We start from the raw sequence: 9,581 nt of genomic DNA, 5'->3' as shown, positions 1-9,581 counted from the left end.
AGGTAGCATCACCGACGGCATCTTGTAGCATCGCCGGCGGCCTACGGTAGCAGCTTCGGTGTGCTTTGGTAGCAGCGCCGGCGGCATATTGTAGCAGCGGGCAGCCATGGCAGGCGGCTAGCTGCAAAAGCGAGGTCGGTTTGCTGCCGGGTCGACGACCGGAGGCAGCAAAGGCCCGGCGGCCGCTGTGCGGCGGAGGGCCGTGGCGGACTCCGAGGGGTAGAGGCGGCGTGCCTCCGGGATGGGCGTCGATGCGGATCTCGAGGAGGCGCACCTTGCTGCCGTCCCTAACCGTGGCCTTGCTTGGCCACGGGGCGGCGCTGCAGCCGGCGCATGGCTCCGGCCGGCTGGGGAGCGGCGGCGATCTGGCGCGTGGAGGAGAGCGGCGAGCAAGCTGGGTGGCTCAGTGGCGGCCGGAGCTACGTGGGGACGAGCTTGGAGCTGCGCGGTGGTTGCATCAGGCTGATTTGGGGGAGTCTAGACTGGAGAGCTTCTTTCTGGAAGATGGATACGAGAACGTGGGTGGGACCCATCTTAGCGAGTCAGTTCGGTTTGCCACGCAGTGAGACACGTGTCGAACGCTGCATCAGGACGATGCGAACGACGGGATCGTCCGGGGGAACTGTAGTGTTTTCCTAACACTTATCATGCTCCTATTTTAACTCCATTTATGAAAGTAAAAACTCTTCAACATTTACTCTTCGGGCCATACAATTTAGAATAATTCTAGAAAATATAGAAGGCTCAAGTTGCAGTGTGCTTCTACTTCGACTCCTTTTAAAAACAGTCATGCCAATATTTCTGATAAAATTTTCTTACGGCCTGATTTCTCTCCAGCCTTCCCAAATATGCAAAACAATACCGACCCTCATAAATTTTTATGTAATTAATTGTAAAGATATGCATGTATTTACGCATGTACACAAGTATATATTTGTAGAAATAAGAATCATGGTATATAGTTCGCTCAATCAATAGAAATAAATGGTTTCAAATGTTTCCCCCGAGATTTCGATGACCATGGATCTCTCAAATATACATACTATTTAGTTTGCTATTGAATTATCCTAATAATGCTCTTGCGGAGTACTAAATTTTTTTAAATCCTTTTGTGTGTAATCATGTGGCGGAGCTTGACCGAGATTGCCAAGGGGCCCAAAAACACCAATTATGGTTAAACTTTAAGTAATATTTTTTTAAAATAGCATTTTCTAGATTTTTCACTAGTAGGGGGGCATGGCCCCCTGCCCTAAAAAAGCTCCACCACTGTGAACAATGAGCCCTTGGTGTCGCGTCGCTCTAGGTCCCAAAATCTATGGAGGGACCTTGGATGCCAGACGCGTTCACCAAAGATAGCATGAATGGCAATTGACAAGTGCACATATGGGCATTGAAGAAGACGGAGTGCTAGGACAGCATGATACTGGGCACACATGCCTCACTTAGATGCTTTGCTACTGATAGAAGCCATTCACATGCCTCACTTAGGTGCTACTGATACAAGGCTTCCGAAGAACTCACAATGCTTCTGCTGACACTCATGGCGGCACTTCAGTAACAGCCTGTTGCAGTGAGCATGAAAATCTCTTTCTTCTGCTGGTACAAGGCGTACAAAATCTACGAAAGGTCATGCGCTGACAAGAACAACCACGCCATGAAGGTATTGTTGTTTCTAGAAACTAGATAATACCCCGCGCGTTGCTGCGGGAATTTCTGTTACATCACATATGGTATTAAGTATTAACCAAAAATCAGAAGCTAATGACAATCAACATGGGAGCTTTGTAAAATTCCATTTGAAGACGCCGTGTTTGATACAGATTAAGCTGATATATAATTCCCAAATGTCATGTACAAATTCCCTTTCCTTGAACAATATTAAAATATAATCGATAAATACATTTTACACTGCTAATCATATCCGAGATGTGAAGAATCAAACTTTTTTTTGTTCTATACACTTGCTAGTATGCAAGACATGGCCATACTGAGAGTAATAGAACACCCGAAATGTTGGTTCTATACATCCTAAAAGGAAAACACACGCATTCTAAAATAAGTAGATACTGCATATGTATCTTATGCAGAAGGCAGAAGACTGCTATAATAGTGCAGTTCTACCCAAAGGCATAAGACACCATGCTAATAACCTCTGAAAAAATACATGTTACATCACAAAGCACATGTGCAGAAGCCATATGGTGGTATATTGCAAAGATGGGAGAGTATATTTTGACAACTGAACATTGTTTCTGAGAACAATATATGAACACATATAGTCAAGCAACAAAATATGGGATTATGTACCTATTTGCTCTTTTAGTTAGATAGCCCTGTACAGAACCACTTTCCCCCTTCTCCAATTCTTCATGAAAGAAGTTACACACATCATTTAAAAAAAAGTTACACACACCAGTACAATCCTACAGACGGAGAAAATAATTGCATCTGCCCATGCTAACTTCACCCCTGGATGGGGGGCTGTGATATTGAAGTAGAATTTGTAGCAGGCAAATTTTTGAGTGGCACATACATCACATGAAGCCCTCAAACGACCATTCCCCAAACTACTTGTCATCAAACACAGTTTGTTTTCGCCTCAGATTTCGTTAAAACATCACAAATTGCTAATATTTTATCAGCAAAATACATGGGAGAAGGAAGGATTATCACGTACCTAAAATTAAAGATTCCAGTTGTTGCCTGTGTGTCAATTCTCCTATATTGCTCAATGCATGCTATATATATTTGTGGCTAAATAATGCAAAAATACAATTTGTACCTCAGTTACAATCAATCAAATGAACCATACCGTAATCTGATTAAAACATTCATTGATCCGACTGTAGCAAATATAGTTGTTTAGAGACTGTGGGAACTAACCTGACGATAGAAGCTCCTTCCATCAAACATTTGTTGCATCCAGAATTCCATATAGCATAATACTTAATTGCTTGGTTTATCTACTATTCCCGTTATCATCAGGCAGGATTTATATAGAGAAAAAACTTCAGCCTGGAATAGTAGATAAACCAAGAAATTAAACAAACAAACTTAGTTTAAGAGAAACGCATGGCCTGGAAGGAGATTGCTCTTGCTCCATAGAAAATAGGAATATTAAAATGCTGCTTATACATATTGAGCAATTAAATTTTAGTGTGATACGGATATTGGGTCAACAAATTGGAGCACAACTTGAAATCATAGATATAGCAACTTACAATAGGAATTGGTCTTAGGAACATGCGGAGGAATCACTTAATTCAAGAGCTAGGCATGTAGTACCTACAGCGGAGATCCGTATTAGAAGCATGTGCGATGTGCCCATGTAAAATTGGAATTGGTCTTCTCTCTTTTGTCCCAACCTGGATCGGGATATCCCTGCTCGTGTAGGGGACAAAATCAGACATATTTGTGCAGAAATAACTACATGAGAGAAGGCCTTGGGAGGACATGCAGGTAATCGTGTAAAGTAGAGAAATCAGCCTCTGATGTGATGAGGAAGAAGACCAATGCGAACACTACTCGATGGAGGTCCTCAGGTAGAGGCGCGCCAGCAGACCAAGAAGTCAATGAACCCAAAGAAATCTTCAGAGAGCTGGCCGAGAAGCCAAGAAATCAAAAGAATTCGGGAGGGCATGAGGTAGAACTGTAGGAGCAAGCTGACTTCAATGGAATCGGGTGCATGGTAAAACATGGAGCGGATTTTCTAGCAGAAGCTCAACCTGCCAGATTGGAAACATAAATTGAGGAATTGTGAAAAATAGAGGAGGATTTGCAATGGCGAGCGGCCAGGAACCAGCGTGGAGGTCGCTGCAGTGGTGGCGGCGCGAGCATGCTGGCGTGATTGATGCGGATGCGGATGGCAGCGTGACCTGCTTTTTACCCTCGAGGCGACGGCAGTTTCCACTCGTTGAATACCAATATTCATCTTGAGTTTTGATGAGTATTAAGTCGCTTTGATGAGTATTAAGTCGCCGAGGCGCATTGGTAGGAAGGAGGACGGACGGTCCCGGCAGCGGAGGAAGACGAATAGAGGTTCAGCTTCGGTGGCTTCAACTTTTTTTTTTGATACGGCTGGGAACCAAGGGGGAGGTGAAAACTGTTAATAAGGTGACGTGGCTCGCTGTGAGACCAGCAAAATGGAACTACCTATTAAGAAAGAGAAGATGATACCCCAATAGAGAGCCTCTGTTACATGTTTATGGGAGATAGGTTGATATACTATGCCGTACCCTGTACAAATACATAATATACATCTAACAACGCTCCTTAATATCAGCCTAAAAAAAGATTGAGATTACGCTTAAACTCAACGAGTAACTTAATAGGCAAATCATTACTAAAACCATTAGTAACTTAATTTGTTTGCCGCTGTCCAATGAGCAGTGGTAGAGGCATGAAGATATTGAGCCTTCTTGAAATTGTTCTCAATGATTTTGCATCTATGAATGCACGAAGAAGCTTTTTTGTGAAGCATTGAAGCGTGTAATTGTCGATGGAGTTATTGTAACTTGGTTTTTATTTGAGGTAACCAACCTAATAAAAAATACTTGTTATATTTCTCTACCATTTATTATTATGTCTATCGTCGATATGCGTATAAGGTGAAACTATATATCTAGTTATGCATAGAGTGTGGATTTTTGGAGGAAGGGCTACACATAGCTTTTTTAAATAAAAAAAATCGAAAATGACATTCTGAAGTTTCAAAAAGATCTATATTTTTTTAGATGTAGATGAATCTTGATTTCTATAATTGTGCAAAATTCAAACTTGAGATACCATATATTCAAGGCTGCATAAAAATTACAAAATCTGATAGGCTGTAAGATTGTGAGAGTTTGCACCGTTCAATATTGTAGATGTCAGATTTTATCATTTTTGCACATCTTTGATTATAAGGTATTTCACGTTTCAATTTGGCACGTTCATAGGGAACAACAATGTCTACATCTAGATTTGTTTTCAATTCTTAAAGCTTTAAAACGTTATTTTTGAAATTTTCAAAAAATGAGAGCTACATGCAACTCGCTCTACATTTTAGGTTTCCTTGTTATGCATACACATGTATTATCTTGAAGGAGCTTTTTGTCGACTTCCCCCAAAGACTCGGAAAAAACATAGGGGCCAGCCCTGGGCCGATCCTGCTACTCGTGTTTCGGGGCAACGAGGGCCTCGTCTTCGCGCCCTACATCGAGGAGTCCTATAGGCCGCTTCGTGTGGCCCCAAAGCTTGGTGTTGCTGAAGAGAAAAAGATCCGGGTCAGCCCATTTACTAATCGGTAGGCTGCATCGCTATGTTCGTTCGCAGTTCGCACGAACATGGGAAGCGTCATTCCCCTACTTTGGTTTCTAGGGTTTTCTATTATTCAGCCTTTTCTGTTCAAATTTAAACAATGATTAAATTCGAACAATATTTTAAATTTGAAAATATTCAAATTTGGAAATGTTCAAAACTTTAAATTGTTCAAAATCGAAAAATCAAACTTTAATAAAAGGTCAGTTTTACAACATTCAAATTAGAAAACTATTCAAAAAAAAATGAGTTAATTAGAATTTCCAAACTTGAAAAATGTTAGATTAAAAAATGTTCAAATCTGAAAAAGTTCGAAATTGAAAAAAAGTTCAAAACAAACTGAAAACAACAGTAAAACCGAAGAAAACCAGGGAAAAAAACCGAGCACGAAACAGCTGGAACCCACCAGAAAGCCGGAAAAAAAAGAAACTAAAACCCGAAAATCCCTCTCCCACTAATGGGCCTGGCCAAGCGCCTCGTCGCTTCAGGCGGCCCCGATGGTCGGGGCCGCATTGAGCGGTGAATAGGGTTCGGCCCCTACAGCGATGGGTGGCGTCAGCTCCGCATGTGCGCCGTCGTGCTCCTCAGCTCCCGCTGCGTCCACTCCTTCCGCCCCGTCCGTGAGGAGGGGCTAGGCCGCCTCCTTCGGTCCGTCGCATCGATCGGATATGGCCGTTCGTCGCGGACTCGGCGCTGCACGCGATCGTCGGGAGGCCGAGCTAGAGCCGCGACACGTTCTTGCGACTGGGGGCTCCAGATCGTGCCGGGGATGAGCCTGCCGGATCTCGTCACGACTCGCGATGCGCCTCAGCCGCGTTCCCGCCGAGATCAAGCGCGGTTGCCGCGGTATGTTCTCCATCGTCCAGACCATCATCCGGGAACGTCAGGAGAAGAGAGCTGCCGCCGCAGCTACCGGCGTGGAACAAGAAGACGAGGACTTGCTTGACGTGCTCCTGAGGCTCCAGAAGGACATGGACTCCCAGTATCCGCTCACCGCCGAGAACGTGTCCGAAATATCATAATTGTAAGACGTCGCTGAATACTGTAAGCAAAAGCAGAGTTACTGTGGTTTTTTCTTTTGCAGGACATGTTCAGCGCAGGCAGCGAGCGATGCGGCAATGGGCGACGGCCGAGCTGATGCGGAACCCGACGGTGATGCGGGAGGCGCAAGAGGAGGTCTGGCGAGAACTCGCCGGCCGCAACAGGGTGGCAGAGGATGGCCTAACAAACCTACGCTACCTGCGGCTAGTCATCAAGGAGACGCTCCGGCTGCACCCTCCGGCGCCGCTGCTGATGCCGCGGGAGTGCGGCAGCCCGTGCCAAGTGGTCGGCTACGACGTGCCACTGCCCACAGGGCGTGATGGTGCTCGTGAACGTGCGGGCCATAGGCAGGGACTCGGCACACTGGGACGCGCCCGAGGAGTTCGTCCCAAGGAGGTTTTAGCGAGTTGGCAGGGATTTCAAGGGGACAGACTTCGAGTTCATACCTTCGGCGCCGGAAGGAGAGTGTCTGCCCCGACATGGCGTTCGGCACACCGCGCACGTCGAGCTCGCGCTAGCAGCATTGCTGTTCCACTTCGAGTGGAAGCTGCCAGACGGGATGGTCCCCGAGGAGATGGACATGACTGGGGAGGCCTGGATCACCACGCGCCGCCGGTCTGACTTACTGGTGTTCGCCGTCCCTCGTGTGCCGGTGCCAACGGAATAAGCTGCAAGGCTGGTGCTATGAACATCATGACGCAATTACCGAATGACACGATGACTCAATGCATATGCAACGCTTCTGCAGAGTAAAAATAAAAGTAACCTGTTTCAACTGCTTCAAAAAGCACGTCTTCTTGTGGCATTGCCTTTTTATCACTTTGCCTCCTTAATTGGCAGAGGAGATCAGGGGCTCGATTACATTCAAACGGATTTTCTTGTCTTATTAAAATTACACTTTTCCTAACAAACAGCTAGCTGTTTTACAATTGGTGAACATTCACTTTTTCCACCGTCCGATCTTATTCTTCATTCACCGATCTCAGCTTTGTCTTGTCACGTTATTTGGGCTCGTGTGGGGCTGTCTACCTTTTTTTTTCATTTCCGCTGTCATTTTCGCTTGGGAGAGGAGGCGCAGGCCGGCAGAGGCTGCCATGGTGGAGAGGTCAGCAGTGACCTTGTAGCTGGCACCACCGGCGACAGAGGGGGCGGTACTTCGGGTGCCAGCGGCACCCTCGGCGAAGATAGAAGTGTCCTTGCAGCTGTTGCAAGCGGCGTCATAGAGATCGGTGTAGCGCGAGCCTGCTTGACCTGTGGCAGAGAGATCGGCGATTCGCCTGCGTGGAACCATGGCCGCCGTTTCCGAGAAGGGTATTCCCCGTGCGTTCTTCCTCTGTCCCTTGTGTGATGTAATTTCATTTTGTATTAGCTCGTTTTCGTTTCGTCTGGTTCGGGCGTTATCTGCGGTGGAGCTGTCGCCGCTCCTTCTCCGTGTGCTCCATATCAAAATTTGAGAGATTTTGTGCAGCCGAGAGCAGGAACTCAGCAAGGATGCCAGGCAGCATCCATATCTTAGTGTTCAGTGTGATTTAAGGTTCACAGGGGCTCGCACTGTTTTTGTTCTTATTTTTTGTATCCCGTCATAATCCCATGCTTCACCGTAACATCCCAAATTTCAAATAAAGGAAGAAGAACAATTCCAAATTTCCAAATTTCAGAACCAACAAAAACTTTTATTTTGCATATAGTACCCTGCATAGGACTTGTGCATTTTGAGTGATATGCCATGATGATTGTTATCTTGTGTATGTGATGAATTCCAAAACCTTAGAATGATCAAGTGATGATCACCAACCAAATAGATCAAAAAGAGAAAGAAATCAAATATTAATAAAATCCTAAAAACCCTAACATATGGTCTATGTCATTTTTGTAAATTTGACCCTAGACCCATTTGATCTTCACCAATACTTGTAATATGATATTAAAGAGTAATTACAACTTTGAGAATCAAGGATATACCATTTAAATCAAATTCAACCATTAAAATAGGATCACATGAGATAATGGTCATTTCTGACTTTTATAGTCTGGTCACCACTTTGAGCCTCTCTATTTCAAAATTTCTAAACTAAACAAATCCAACTCTTTGCATGACATCCAAGTACACAACAAGGTGAACATCTTTTGTAAAGATCATGATATCAAATTCAGTATGAATCAAGAGTTATGATCAAGTGAAGATGAGACATTGAAACATATGTAACATTCTCCAATTTTCAAATATGATCAAACCAGGCCACCACTTGACCAGCACTTGCACTAGCAATGATCCCTAGACCCTCCTACACCGAGCCCATGCCGGGAAGCCAAGGAGAGGGCCGGACACGGCGTGGACATGGCCATGTGATGACCCACAAGTATAGGGGATCGCAACGGTCTTCGAGGGAAGTAAAACCCAATTTATTGATTCGACACAAGGGGAGACAAAGAATACTTGAAAGCCTTAACAGCGGAGTTGTCAATTCAGCTGCACCTGGAAACAGACTAGCTCGCAAGAGTTTATCAGTAGTAACAGTTTTATAGCAGTAGCAGTAGTGAAATAACATCAGCAGAGTAACAAAGACAGCAGTAGTGATTTTAGTAAACAACAGGATTAAAATACTGTAGGCACATGGACGGATGAACGGGCGTTGCATGGATGAGAGAAACTCATGTAACAATCATAGCAGGGCATTTGCAGATAATAATAAAACGGTGTCCAAGCACAAAGCAATCAATAGGCATGTGTTCCAGTTATAGTCGTACGTGCTCGCAATGAGAAACTTGCACAACATCTTTTGTCCTACCAGCCGGTGGCAGCCGGGCCTCAAGGGAAACTACTGGATATTAAGGTACTCCTTTTAATAGAGTACCGGAGCAAAGCATTAACACTCCGTGAACACATGTGATCCTCACATCACTACCATTCCCTCCGGTTGTCCCGATTTCGTCACTTCGGGGCCATCGGTTCCGGACAACGACATGTGTACACAACTTGCAGGTAAGATCAATAAACAATGAATATCATGATGAAACAATAACATGTTCAGATCTGAGATCATGGCACTCGGGCCCTAGTGACAAGCATTAAGCATAACAAGTTGCAACAATATCATCGAGTACCAATTACTGGACACTAGGCACTATGCCCTAACAATCTTATGCTATTACATGATCAATCTCATCCAATCCCTACCATCCCCTTCGGCCTACAGCGGGGGAATTACTCACACATGGATGGGGGAAACATGGCTGGTTGA

The 9,581-nt window shown here is 44.8% G+C and overlaps 1 pseudogene; it reads left to right on the top strand.

Moving 5' to 3' along the window:
* The first annotated feature begins 251 nt into the window (after window positions 1–251).
* LOC124672047 lies at window positions 252–7,006 on the top strand (annotated as a pseudogene).
* The last annotated feature ends 2,575 nt before the right edge of the window (window positions 7,007–9,581 follow it).

The sequence above is a fragment of the Lolium rigidum genome, chromosome 7 (assembly GCF_022539505.1).
Source record: "Lolium rigidum isolate FL_2022 chromosome 7, APGP_CSIRO_Lrig_0.1, whole genome shotgun sequence".
Taxonomy (NCBI): Eukaryota; Viridiplantae; Streptophyta; class Magnoliopsida; order Poales; family Poaceae; genus Lolium; species Lolium rigidum.
The sequence above is the reverse complement of the archived record's forward strand: the minus strand, read 5'-3'. Positions and strand labels throughout refer to the sequence as shown.